This window comes from Marmota flaviventris, chromosome 13, assembly GCF_047511675.1.
Source record: "Marmota flaviventris isolate mMarFla1 chromosome 13, mMarFla1.hap1, whole genome shotgun sequence".
In the NCBI taxonomy this organism is placed as follows: domain Eukaryota; kingdom Metazoa; phylum Chordata; class Mammalia; order Rodentia; family Sciuridae; genus Marmota; species Marmota flaviventris.
In genome coordinates this window covers 62,859,459-62,874,067 of record NC_092510.1, presented here as the reverse complement: position 1 = coordinate 62,874,067, position 14,609 = coordinate 62,859,459, and the positions used below count along the sequence as shown (strand labels likewise).

General features: G+C 33.2%; 1 pseudogene; it reads left to right on the top strand.

The window, feature by feature from the left end:
• The window catches only part of LOC114089139 (mitochondrial intermembrane space import and assembly protein 40 pseudogene), a 33,419-nt pseudogene extending 20,670 nt beyond the window's left edge, over nt 1–12,749 (top strand).
• The last annotated feature ends 1,860 nt before the right edge of the window (nt 12,750–14,609 follow it).

Genomic DNA, 14,609 nt, shown 5'->3' with positions numbered 1-14,609 from the left:
GGTTTTGGCTCAAACAGTACATGTTTGAGAGCTGAATTTAGGCAGTGAGACTCCATGTCGCAAGTTGTGAACTACGGGAATAACTAAGGTTACAGCCACCTTTTAAAAGTGGCTTTTTTCTTACAATTGCATAAGAGAATTGTTTCTTTATTCTAAATCTACTTGCTTAATTCTCCTCATCCTTAAAATTCTACAGTTAGTTGGCCTCAGATTCTTAGTGCTACTTGAAAGTCATCAAGGAGCTGTAATTTCAATAATGAAATGCATTGATTATATGTACATTTAATTAAACATGTGTACATGTACATAGATATGAATAGACACATAGCTTTTTATTTAATGAAGAACAATGCTATCACAAGCATTGAAACTATTTAATATGTAACTTTTTAACTACAAAAATAAACCCTAATCTCTGGTTCTGAAGAAAACCAGACTTTAAATAACCAGTGGATGGGAAATCTATCATTAGGTAAACAACTGTCTTATTTCTTGGTAGGACTCCTCACCCTTTGCTTGATTAAATTGTTGAAAGCTAAGCATCACTAGATCACAGTCGTTTTATTTTATTTTATTTTTTTGTGAATACTTAGGCTTAATGGAAGAAAAGGATAGATTCATTTAACAAAGGATTCCATCCCTGCAGTTCACCTTCTCCTCCTATTATCTAGTCATTGTAGTTACAAGTTTTGAAAAGTTAAGCCTGTATACTTAGTATCATTTGGAGAAAATCAATTACAGCTTTATCAGGCTCAGGAGACATCATGCAGTTTTGGTGATGTTCAAGTTTAAGATCATGTCTGGATCATGAAATTATGTTCAGTGTCATGTCTTTGGGAAGGTGGTTAATTCTGGGATGTTCAGATCCCACATAGTCTATGTAAGTTTTTGTATCTCCCAGAAACTTCATGGGAGCAGTGACTTTTATCTTTCCTCTGCTGTATTTTCAGTGTATGGAGTGGCTGTTCTCAATGTTTATAAAATCGTCTTGGATATAATAGTTGCTCAATAAATATGTGTTTAATAAAGTATTGATTTAATTTAAAGAAAATATTATAGAATAAAAAAAATATTTTCCCAATTAGAGCAAAGATAAGTTTCAATGAAATGTAATAAGGAGATTGAAAAATATTGTATTAATAGGTTTTTGAATTATAGGATGAACATTGTGGTTTTCATTGTTGTAATAGCAATCACCAGGGGAACTTTTTTTTAATTTAACCAGTTAACTTTGTGGTTTATTTATTTTCAATTTTTATTAGTGCATGATAGGCACACATAATATTTGGGTTCATTGTGACATAATTTGACAAGGGATGTAATTTGCTCCAGTTCAGTCCCTAGTACTTCCCCATATCTTCCTTTCATTCCTCTACCTGTTCCCTTTCTAGTACTCTACTGGTCTTCTTTTCTATTTATTTACAGTTTTAAAAAATCATTGTTTTATACATAAATGTTACATTTGTTGTGGTATATTCATATATGTATATAGGTAGTTTGATTAATTTCATTCCACCATTCCACACCAGGGAAACATCTGAAATTTAATAGAGATTTTTGTTGCCTTCAACATTTCCATGGAAAAACTAAAAGGATAAATTAATATTCATTTCAATTTTACTATTAAATTAGGTCTGAAATAGATAGTGTTGACTAACGATACCCTTATTATAACTACTACCTAGTCATTTAACCAGCAAATAAGTGAGTTATTAACTCATTAATGTCTGAAGTAAGACAATTATGGAATTATTTTATTTCGTTCAGATCCTGCACTTGTTTTGCAGATATATGTGTGTATATTCATGTGTGACACACAGGCTCACTGAGGAAGGTTATTTAATTTTGTTAATTTTAGAATTTCTGTATAAATGTATTATGTGCAATGTGAACTGCTTGATTATATATTTATTGTTATTTCCAACTGTCACTAAATTTTTATTATCTCTATAACTAATATATTCTGAACATTGTTTCTTAGTTAATAAAATATGATATAATTTTGAGTTGCAAAACTATGCTAAAGAAATTTCTATTTCAAAACTAACACCAACTGATATTTATAATGATATGTTCCCATTACTTCATGGTTGTAGAGCAGAACATTGACTTGTGATTTGTATCATCTATTTACTGCTGCATAAGAAATAATCCCCACTTATTGGTTTAAAAGAACAATTATTTGTGTTGCTTATGCATCATCCATTAGGAAATGTCTTTGTAGAGATAGTGTGCTTTACCTAAGATGGCTTGGGTAGGCAGTGTATAATCCAATTTCAAGATAACTCAGACATATAAATAGCAAAGTGGGGCTCACTGTTGGCTAGAAGTTCAGTTGAGCTTGTAAGATGTTGTTCTTAATATCATTCCTTGTAGATCCCTTCATTGGCTGCTAAACTTTCTTCAGAATATGATGATTTGGTTTAGTAGTATCCTAGTAAAATTATGCATAGCTTCATGCATTTAAAATTTAATTTTTATTTGTGCATTTTAATTGTAAATGTTAATGAGGTTCATTGTTACGTATTCATACAAGCACACAACATGACATTGTGTGAACCTAGACTTGGAAGTCATATAGCATCATTTAATCAATACTCTTCAGGTCACAGCCATCATAAAGGCCTACCAAGGTACGGGGAGGGGACATGGTCTCCAACCCCCAACCCTTGCTTGTGAATTAACAAAGTTCTAGGAGGTCAGGTAGGGGAGGAGATACTATTGCATGTACCTGTGAAATTTACCTTATGAATATTGATTTGTCATCTTGCAATAAAGGAAGAAACTATTCTTTTCATGGTTCTAAAGTACAGGATTTCTGGGAGGTCCTATCACTCAGAAGATGAAGGTGTTGCCCTTATCCTGGTTCAGTGTCTATGCATGTACCTGAATCTCTTCTGTATTACAACTTTCATAATCTTAAGATTTAGCACTATTTGTAAGCCACAGTTTGTATTGCTGGATACAGGAATGATGTGTAAATTATCTTCTGATGCCGTGGTTTCCTTAAAGCTTTTCTGATACCTAGGAAGGATCTTTCCTAGGAGATAGTAGAAATAATGAGAATCATTCTATGTCATATTAGAATCTAAGCTCTATTTTTTTAAATTTATTAATTCTCTACTGTCACAACTACATATACAGAGAGAAGAGTAAAATTATTTGAGATTAGAACCTATAAAGTAGTATTTTATTAGGGAAGAGTTAATGTTGAAAGTTTGGTGGGAAAGTGTATAAACTGGATAATTAGAAGTTTTCAGTAAGCTGTATTTTAAAAACATTGTAAATAAAGCATCAGGCATTTCTGATACCTATATTGATTGATTTTGAAAATCATGTTTAAATTTGGTCTAAGCCACACATTTATTTATTTTTATTAAGATGTTATTTGGTATGATGAATAGTTTTATTTGTTTTAAGATGTGGTTTTTGTGTTTGTGTTTTCCTTTTCTTGCATTTTATTAGCAGATTCTGTGAGATTCTCAGATTTATTTGACCAGTGAAGAAGGAAATGAAACTTTGTAATAGAAGAATACTTGTTGCTTATGTTCAGTGGATTGGTTCTACCATATTTACTTTTAGACATTGAATATTTTGATTTAGTTTGATACTAAAATTGAACATAATTCCATTATGAATTTATATCAGTTATTTACTAATGAATCTTCATCTGATCAGAAAGAATATATTATTTCTTATGCAATTTATTTCATGTTATACATTATTTTATATACCATTCCTTGCTGGAGAAATATTTGGTGACTGAGGCATAACTGTTCAGTATTGCCTTTCATATCCATTTATTCATTAATTTATTCTTTGTTTACTTTGATTTTTTCCCATTTTACTGGTGTGTTATAGTTGTACATGATAGGATGGATTTTTTGTTACATATTTGCACATGCACACAATATAATTGGTCGTATGACCCTTGACTTTCTGAGTTTGGCTTATTTTGCTTAATATAATGTTTTTAATTTTCATCCAGTTTCCTGCAAATGACATAACTGCATTCATCATTTGGGCTAAATATAGGTCCATTGTGTATATATTGCCATATTAATTTATTCTTATTCATTTGTTGTGCCTTTTATGATTGCTGATTCAGGAAACATATTGGTATATTTCTACATGCTTGACATTGTAAAGTGAGATAAAACACTGTCCCTTCTCTTAAATTTATAATCCATTATAGAAGTTTTCCAATTTTTATTTTATAGTACTAACTGCAAGCAGACTATACTCAGAAATAAATTCATGATATCACTTCCTTGGTAACTCTCTCTTGTGATGGTTTCATTTCTATCTTATATCAAAGTTCTTCCATATAAATTTATTTCTTTTTATTCCTCATAATATATGGATTAGTGAGTGGTCTCTTTACACTATTAAAAGAACTTGTCAGAAAAGTTGTGATATTCTTTTTGCATTAGGAAATAGATGGTGATGACTCTTGTCTTATGAGTTAAGACCATTTGAATTATATAGATTCAAGAAAATAAAGCTAGTAGTTTTGTTAAGATCTGTTGTTTTGTTATGTCAAGACCCTTTTCCTTGCATAGTCCCTGTTTTTATGATGGGATTTGGGTAAGTGCATTGATGCTGATTGAGGAAAAGGGGAGTACCATAAGGTATGATTTCAAAGTATCATTCCTAGATCTACAGTATTAGCATAATTTGGAAGATTGAAAATTCTCAGGCTGCTCCTCATACCTCCATAGTTGGAAACTCTGGAGTGGTTCCTGGTGATCTGTCAAGCCTTCCAAGTGTTTTGATGAACCCTAACATTTGAGAATCACTGTTTAAAGAATCTTAGTACATTTATTACTCTGCTAAAATTCTTGACACTACAGGACACTAGTGGTATATATAAAGTTGCTTTTACCTAGTTAAAATAGAGTGGAAGTTAATAAGTGCAATTTTCCCTTGAATATACTATAATCTAACAAGATGGACTTATCTGTTTGATGAATTATCTTTTACTCTTTAAAAGAAAAATTAAATATACATGTATTCCTTATCATGCATGACATTGATATTTAAATTGTCAAATATGTATGTGAATAATTGCTTCTCTATTCACCTTGTCTCTGATTTGTAATCAAATGTTTGTCTCCATTGGAATGTTAACAATATACTGGTACTTCAGCAGGATAAAGCAATTCTCTAATACTTTAAAATAATAGTATAAGGAAAACAGATAGTATTTTATGGTCACATTAATTCTAAACCTTTCAAAATATACTATCTAAATTAATTTTCACAAATACTGTGCACAAGATTTTATTTTCCTGCACTTTATTGACCCATAAATGAAGGAACAAGGAAATATTAAATAACTTGCCACATGGAGTTGCTGGAGTCTGTACTCAAAGTTGAGAGTTGAGGCCTTAAAAAACAACTTTCTTAACTAACTGTGCTTCACTGCTGCAGTGGGAAGTCCACTGGGTCTGGTATTAGATTTAGGTCAGTGGTTCTCAAAATTTCTGGGCCAGCAGTATCTGTATTATCTGGAAATTTGTTTGAAATGCAAATCCCTTAGCTTCACCCAGACCTATAAAACAGAAATGCAGGAGGACCCTGCAATCCATATAAGTAAACTCTTGACGTGATTCTGATAAACTATGAAGCTTGAAAACAGTTCATCCAGTTTTAAGACCAAATTCTACTATTGAGTTTCTCAAGAATTGCATACAAATCACTGGATATTTTGAATGAGAGTCTTCATCCTAAAAATCTAATAGTAATTCCTGCATATTTGGTGACTGTGGAAATTCTGAGGTAAAGTATGAGTTTTGTGATTCACAGAGGGCTCTTAAGATGTTATTTGGTCTTAATTTATCACAGCACTTTGCGAAGGTGACTGAATTTTTCATCATAAGCTTTTAGGAGTATGATAATGTCTTTGAAGCTTGTGTGTTAGCTTCTAAATCAGCAGCTTCTATTGATTAAAATTGATTAGCCCATCATTGTAGCTTGCTGTCTAATGATGCGAAGATTGGCCATGAAGAGACAGGAAAGGGTGAGTTTCTGCCCAGAGCACCAGCTCTGGAGGGTAGTCTCCATTAGTGCATCAATATGGAAGAACTGTGAATGGTTCGTAGTAGGGGAGATCGGAAAGAGAATTTGCTGAAATATACTAGTGCGAAACTGGTTTTTTTTTTTTTTTTCTTTTCTAATTCTGCTCATCCTGGGAGCTGATGGTCTTGTTTTGTCTTTGGCAGGTGACTGAGGTAACTCCACCCTCAGTGTGAATCAGTAGCTTTGAAATGTGGGACAAAGTGCAGGGAAGCTCTGGATCATGTAAGGGTGGTTCCAGGGAGAGGACTTAACACAGATTGAAGCAAGCCTGCTTGATTTTAGATGTCACACAAACCTAGCAGGGAGAAAATCAGGAGGTAGGCAGTGAGTGAGTCTGGGTGGGTCTGTGAAGGCTTCTCTTTCTTACCCTTACTGAGGCACAGAGCTAACAAAAATGGTTCAAAAGGAGGAAATGACAGAATGGGGGCTCTCAGATTTCAGATAATAGGGATCTAGACCATTTCTCTTTTTCTTTCAGAAACACACATACACAGACACACGGGGGGTGGGAGAGAGAGAGAGAGAGAGAGAGAGAGAGAGAGAGAGAGAATCTGAGTAACTAAAATAAAGATTAAATAAGCAGATTGGGTGGTGGTTGAGTAACACCATTCGGAGTTGTCATATAACCCACTCTTAGGTTCTTTTTTCCTTTCCTTCACCGTAGAGATGAGTCTCAAGAGGATGTGCTTTGGAGAAAATAGACATTATTTTATATTCCACTCAGATCCTTCCTCCATTCTGCTAGAAAGCCTAGCTCCTAAATCCTCTTCCATTTCTTGGTTCTCAGTTATCAATAGAATGCACAACACTAATGTTGCAGAATGAATAAAGAATCTCTTATCCTATAAGCAAAATTTCTTTGTCAAAAAGGAAATTACTTCTAAATGAATTTTAGAAAGTTGCGTGTGAATAACATAAGAAACAAAATATGTAGATACAGCCTACTACATACTTTTCTATTAATCCCTATGTCTTTTGCAGCTTAGATAATACAGTATATTGTTTTAAGGGAGAAATTATGTAGCAATGGTGTATGAGGAAGAAAAAAGCCCCTTTTCATTTTTACTAATTATATGAAATAAAAGACAAAACAAAAGAAAATCAAGCATCATCCTGGACCCAAAAGCTATATATGGATTATATGGATTACATATGTGGATTGAAGTTTGGAAAGTGAATGCAATTATTAAGTTTAATAAACCCCATCCAGGTATTATTGTTTACATGGGAATAGGAAATTCTACTATTCTTTTTGATTTCAAGAGTAAGCATTGAAAAGAGTATCAAGTTACTATTAAGTTTAAATGAGTAGTTACTTATCTATATAGATCTTTGAATATAGTGTTAAAGTTCTTTAGTCTGATCATTTTTTAACCATTTTCCCCTCTGAAATATCTTGTTCCTTCTATGTGTAATGGCAATTTCAGTGAGTATCATATACCACAATCTAACTTCCCAAATATTTTAATTATAAAACAAATGTAAAGTGGGAGTTTACATATTTTGTTACACATATGGAGAGTGATTGCTGCTCATCATTGAATGTTCTTGAGGTTCTATATCAGCCTCATTGTGATGCAGGAGAAATTGAATAGCCAGGACAGAGTTCTTAGTATACACAATATGTTGTACTTTTCTAACTGAACATTTTGCATCTTCTTTGAATTATTTACAAGTCTGTATCCACAGCCCCTCTCAAATTGAGAGCATTTCTTGCACCGATTTTCATTATGGTTGAGTTGTGAGATATCCCCCAAAAGTTTATGTTTGAGACAACGCAAGAAGGTTTAGAGGTGAAATAATTGGGTTGGAGAGTTTTAACCTAATCAGTGTATCAGTCCCCTGGTAAAGATCAATTGGGTGGTAACTGAAGGCTGATAGGTTTGGCTGGAGGAGATGAGTTATTGAGGATGTGACATTGGAATTTATATTTTGTCCCAGTTGAGCCAAGGATAGTTTCTCTCTGCTTCCCAGTGGCCATGTTCTGAGCTGCTAAATTCTACCATCAACTTCCACCATGATGCTCTGCCTTGGACCAGAGAAATGGAGCCGGCTGTCTATAGACTGAGACCTCTCAAACTGTGAGCACCAAATAAACTTCTCCTCTGGAATGTTCTTATCAGGTCTTTTAGTGACAATAATGAAAAATCTGACTAAAACAGATACTCTTTCTCATTCAGCTTTGCATACTGGTGAATCTCATATGGACAATGACATTTTTGTGGAATTTGAAACATTATTTCTTGAGTGGAATTCCTTATTTTTAAAAATAATTTATGTAAGTTGGGATAATATGGAATTCAGTTTCTAGTTCTTCTATGATATTATGAGGTGTTAACAGACAAAAATGCCTAAATATATTACCTTGTTTGTATAACTTGTTTCCATTATCATTTTTATTATTGTTTGTTTCATTCCAAAGCATATCTAGAGAATGACAATAATTGGAATATTAGGCTTAATATTTAGATGTAAGGTACATTAAGTAATGTTTAGCCTTTCAAAAGAAGCTCAGTTTATTCCCAGGTAATAGTTTATGAGAAGAAAAATGTGGTGAAGTGAATTTCCTGCTACATTGTAGTAGTAAAATCATGTGAAATTGATAGCATTTTATGAAATGTTCCATTAGTAATGAAGTGTTACTTTTCAAAGACACAAATAACTTTTTCATGTTCTTCAGTCTTGGAAGTTATTGGAAGAAATTTAATGGCATGAAAACTATACTAGAACCTTAGTTTTATTTATTGATACTTCAACAATATGCATAAATAAGATATACTCATATACCCAAGTACATTTATTTAGTATTTCATGCTTACAAATAGGTAAGAAACCCAGCTTTAAATGAAAATCATTTGTTTTTTTTCTTCTTTTCTTGCCTATACCCAACAGTTGATTGACGGCAATAATATGAATTTAAAGGTAACTAAAATCCCAATATTGTTGAAACTACACCAGTATACAATCCCTTAGTTCTTAGTGATGCACATAAAAGCCAGATACATTTTCAGCTGCTCAGTATATTGTGAAAGTCTAATGGGGCTTTTTTTTTCACCCCTTTCAAATTCTCCATGGGCTTTGAGTTACATCTTCAGGGATGTGTTTGTGGTTTTACAATTAACCTGTCAATGTGAGGAGTACACACAGGTGTTTTGTTGTAGTTTCTTCCTTTCATATCATTTTCCTTCAGTGCATATTTAACAAAAGCAATCCACAGTAGCCTTTGATGAGAAAAGGGCAAAGCTTTAATTTTGAGAACTGTTTTAGAATTTGCTTTGTGACTTTTGTTGCTGTAATATCTTCTGGAATGTCCTGGTAAGGAAGCTTCCAGGTCTTCCTTTGTAATTACAGTTGCTTGTGCTTCTTTCATCCTGCCATGGCTCCTGAGTGCAGAAGAGGTTTTTGTTTTCAACCTGGCAGATATGTTGTTTTATGCTCTTGGTTTCCTTCAGATGGCAGTGTAAGCTATTTGCTCTGGAATAAACTGCCTTTTTTTCTTCTTTTACCCCTAAGAAATGAAATACAACTACAGTGTTATTTGACACTAACTTATATATTGCATTATCTCAAAGTTTTAAAAGTTCGTGATTTCATATTAAATACTCAGGTTGTTGGTCTCTTTTTTATAGTATATTATTGTAATAAAATAGTCATTATTTGTATTAAAATAGTATTATTTATCACAACAAGTATTGTTTTGTCACAAATAATAAAATAGTATTATTTTACAGAGAGTTTAATTTCATCTTTGTGTATTTTTTCTTAGTTTAATGTAAGGTAACTATTAAAAAAAAAAACCACCTCAGTCTTCTAACAGATGATGATAAGTATCTGGGTCACATACTTATTTCCACTAAACTCGGATTCCTGGCAACTTGTGGGAGAGAATTATAGTCAGAGCAGTGCAATATTCATGATTAGTAGCATCAATGAATGTCACATGGGAGAAAGACAGTAAAATAGAAAAAGGATAGAAAAGTATAGAATTATCCTTCATCTGTACGAGTGATGAGCCACTGATTTTTAAAATTTTATTTTGAAATTACTGTTAAATATGTTTTAGGAACTTTAAACTTGTGAAAGGAAAATGTCTTCATATTTTTCTACTTATGAATAAGAATGTAATAGTTTGTGCCAAGGAAAGAGTAATGTGGAAAGCTTAAGGGCATTATTTCTTCTATTTGTGGGAATATAAACTTGGGAAATTATTCCTTATTTTTTTCCTCAAGGTCATAATAATCATGGCAACAATAAGAGAAAAGCATTGTATACAAGTCCCTTTGATAAATGCTTTATATTTATCATCACATCTAATTCCTTACTAAACATTATTATTATTGTTGCTCTTTTGCTGCTGAGGAATTAATTTTGAAGTCATTGATGTGCTTGGGAAATTAGAAATGGAACTGGGTACATGGCCCAGTCATTGGGATGATGCACCTCTGTAGAGTATGAGGTGTTAACTCTGCAGATATGGATTTTTTTATTAGAAGAGAAAATAACATTGACACTTCTTTGTCTTTTTCTACTTCAGCATTTCTGATTTTCCCTCTTCTTCCCTACAAATAAATATTTTCTATTACTGATGATTACAGTGGCAGCTTCATCTTCTCTCTAAAAGTCAGGAGCAGATAAACCTCTTATCCATGGATTCCATAGCACAAAAATGTATATATGTTTTCCTTATAACACTTTTAGGAATAAAGTTGATCACTTTATACCAAAACTTAGGCTCTTGAATAAAACTTTAAAGAAATTATCAATTTGACTACGCTGACCTGAGCTTATTTCTTAGCATATTTTTGTAAAATATAGATGTAAATATATTCATTAAATAGAGCGTCTCCTTTCATTAGAAACATATTGCTGCTCTTACGGCTTTCTATTCATTGTTTGGAGCCAGTCTGAAAGTTTAAAGGCAGACTACTAGTGTTGAATTTTAATTCAGTAAAATTCTATTAGCCAAACAAATTTTAATTGAAGTGTACTATAAAAATGCTTAGTTTCCTTAATTCAAGTTAGAGTGACTCGCTTACTTTTCATGCTCCAATAACCCCTATAGAATCAATTGTACAAAAATGTGTTTATGTCCATTTTAGGAGAGGGGATTTCTACGTTTTGGGACAAAGTCAAGGCTGTGGTGGATGTTCTGTGCTTTTATTCCTTTAACATTTGTTGGTTTGGTAAAGACCTGGGAATTCCAATGACATTAATTTAAATTATTTTCTATTGATAGTCTTGGATTAAATATGCAGCACAAATATAGAAATTCAGTCATGTAATTAAAATGTTGAATTTGATATTATCTATTTACTTGCAAAATTATATTTTCTTGCCTTCAAGACTAGAAAAGTATGTTTGGCTTTTAAGAAAAAAAATTTTCTTACACTGGTTTGGTAGATTTAAAAAATTTATATTTTTTGATGATGTTGGCAAGCAGTCATTTGAAATAATATATAGATAAAAATGTATCTCTTTTTAATGCAAAAACCTACTCTCACTTACCAGGACATAAATTTATAAACATAAACACTGAAATGTTTTTTGTTCATAGATTTGCATTCTATCATAGTCTCCTTGTTTACCCAGTAGGTGCTGCCAAAATTCTAGTCTCAGCAAAGAATGAAAATTGGATCATTATCATTTGAAATAGAAATTAAGAAATTGATTAGAATGAATTATGTCATCTTTAAAGAAATCCTGGCAAAAAATTGAGTTTGCTTATTAATGGCCCATCTAAATGAGCAAGCAAACTTCTCTTCTTAAAACAAGTATAAAATATGTAAAAACTAAAGAATATGATAGAAGATATGAAGCAAAATTAAATGAAAGAAAATATAATGTTAAAATTTAGCAAGAACATGTATATGTACATGTAAGCACATGGGTACATTAGATTTTTTTTAAATAGTTTTTATTTTTTTAGTTGTAGATGGACACAATACCTTTATTTTATTTATTTACTGATTTTTATGTGGTGCTGAGGATCGAACCCAAGGCCTCGCACATGCTAGGAGAACGCTCTACCACTGAGCCACTACTCCAGCCCTAACACTAGATTTTTTCATGGAAATTTTTCTTAGCATCACAGAACTTGTTATCAATCAATTTTTGTACAGTGGGGATTTACTTAATAACTATTAGTGTCAAAAACTCTGTAGTCACCTGTGAGGTCCAAGCACCTGACAGTAGCCTTGGTCCACTGCTGACAGGGAGAACTGTGGAACCAATAAGACAGTTCACCATGGAGCAGTGAAGGAGGCTTTTATTCTTGACCATGAAAAGAAGAAGTGAAAGGGAAAGATCATGTCATGTTTGTGACCAAAGAAGACCATGAAACCCACAGCAATGCAGTTGATGACTGAAGACCCCAGTACTAATTAGGAAGAGCACAGATTAATCCTGCCAAAGGAAGACTTCACCCAAACTGCCTAGCAGTCCCTGTGGGGACCAGTTCAAGTTGGCCTTATCTTGCTTCCACTATAACACAGAGGATATCAAGGGACCAGAAAGTGAAGACCAGTTCTAGGCTATGCAAGGATGCATGCAGAAATACCTGGACTTCTATCCTCAAGAGCATAAGGACGTGGAGGAGGACAAACCAGTGGAATGTGTAGAGGAATGGCTCCCATGAGGCCCCTGCAACCAAGAAGGAGGAGTCAAGCTAATGAAGGCCACAGGGCCCAGAGCCCCAGTCCTTCCATTTTCAGAATGGACCTTTTGCAGGAAGCCTGTCAGTTGCCCGCCCTCCAAGAAAGTGTCTTTCCCTCTCTTGTTCTGTGCACTGTAATGTACACAATAACTTATTTTGATGATCAGGAATCTTGGCCCCTTGATATATACACTGAAAAAAAGTGGCAGTTATAGGTGTGTGTATTCTACATGAACCTGTCATCAAATGTAGCCACCACCTTTGAATTTTCTCAAAATTGCCCAGAATTTTGCCACTTTGACATAATGTGCTAAATATTCTTGGCAGCCAAAAATCTCTATCCAGGAATGTTTCTCATGAGTGAGCTGATTTATTCTGATCCACTTTTAGTACATTTTATCATTTTTTTGGAAATGAAATAGAAACAAAAAAAATCTTCCTTTCAAAATACTAGAGTGTGTCCATTCCTAAGAAAAGAGGCCAGATGGTCAGGGCATTATTTCTCAGAAACCATCTTGCCCTTGTGTGTGTGACAAAGTGCTGAACCTCATTCCTGATGCACTTTGACTTCTATGTTTGCATTGAGCCCTAGGTTTTCTGTTTAGAAGGTGGAGTGGTTTTTTAAAAAAAATATTTTGTAGTTGTCAGTGGACTTTTATTTATTTTTATGAGGTACTGAGAATCAAACCCAGTGCATCACACATGCTAGGCAAGCCTTCTACCACTCAGCCACAACCCCACTCCTTAGAAGGTGGAGATTTTAATTGTTTGATTCCCAGACTCTTTCTAAGTTAATGGAGAGAATGTGTTTTCTTGTTCTGAAATCCTTTGGGGATTGTGTTCACACTGGCTCATCCTGGCCAGATGTAATATTCTTGAAGCTGGGACTTAACTGTTACCAAAAGAGGAAACAGTGTGAAGAAAGTACTCAGTTAAAAGAAAACATGAGGGCTGGGGAGGTGGCTCAAGCGGTAACTCGCTCCCCTGGCATGCGCGGGGTGTTGGGTTTGATCTCAGCACCACATATAATAAAAAATAAAAAATAAAAGAAATAAAAGAAATGGTTTTTATCTCAGAAAATAAAGATTCTAGTCATTATGTATGCAAAAAACGAATTACTAGTCTTTGGGCTGGGGTTTTGGCTCAGTGGTAGAGCACTAGCTTAGCTTGTGCAAGGCCCTGGTGCAAGGCCCTTAGTTTCTTCCTCAGCACCACATAAAAATAAACAAATAAATAAAGGTATTGTGTTCAACTACAACTAAAAATTATTTTTTAAAAAAAAATTACTAGTCTTTGCATCTAAAAGGTAAAATAAAATTTATTGAGTCTATTTATTAAGTATTTTATATACATTTTTTCCACTTCATCTTTCAAGTGAAATAGGTAATATTTTAAATTACCATTTTATATATTATCAAGTAGAGATCCAGATACCCCAAATAAGTATTTTTAATAACTGTGCCAATAAGATATATTTACTTTATGTGAGGGAGATTGATGAGGATATCAATGATGCTTTATAATAAATCATTAACTCGAACATTGTGCTCTGTTTCTAAAGTTTTTGTTTTAAATTTTGAAGTATTAACGGAAATATGGAATCCAGGCTTAAAGGTGTCCCTGTTGTTCATTTAGAGCTTCTAGAGTATGAGCATTTTTTACTTTTTCAACAATGTTATAAACCAACTGTGTTTTGCATTTTCTTTGATAAACATAGAACTGTAAGATATAGTAATTTTATGCCTATTTACTAGCTCTGACATTAAAATAAAGTCTTGAAATGTGAGCAAAATTATATTTCTTGGATTTTAAATTCTCAGTGATTATCTCTTGAGATAGGATTTTTCTCTCCTCTTTCCTATACTCATAGGAAGAT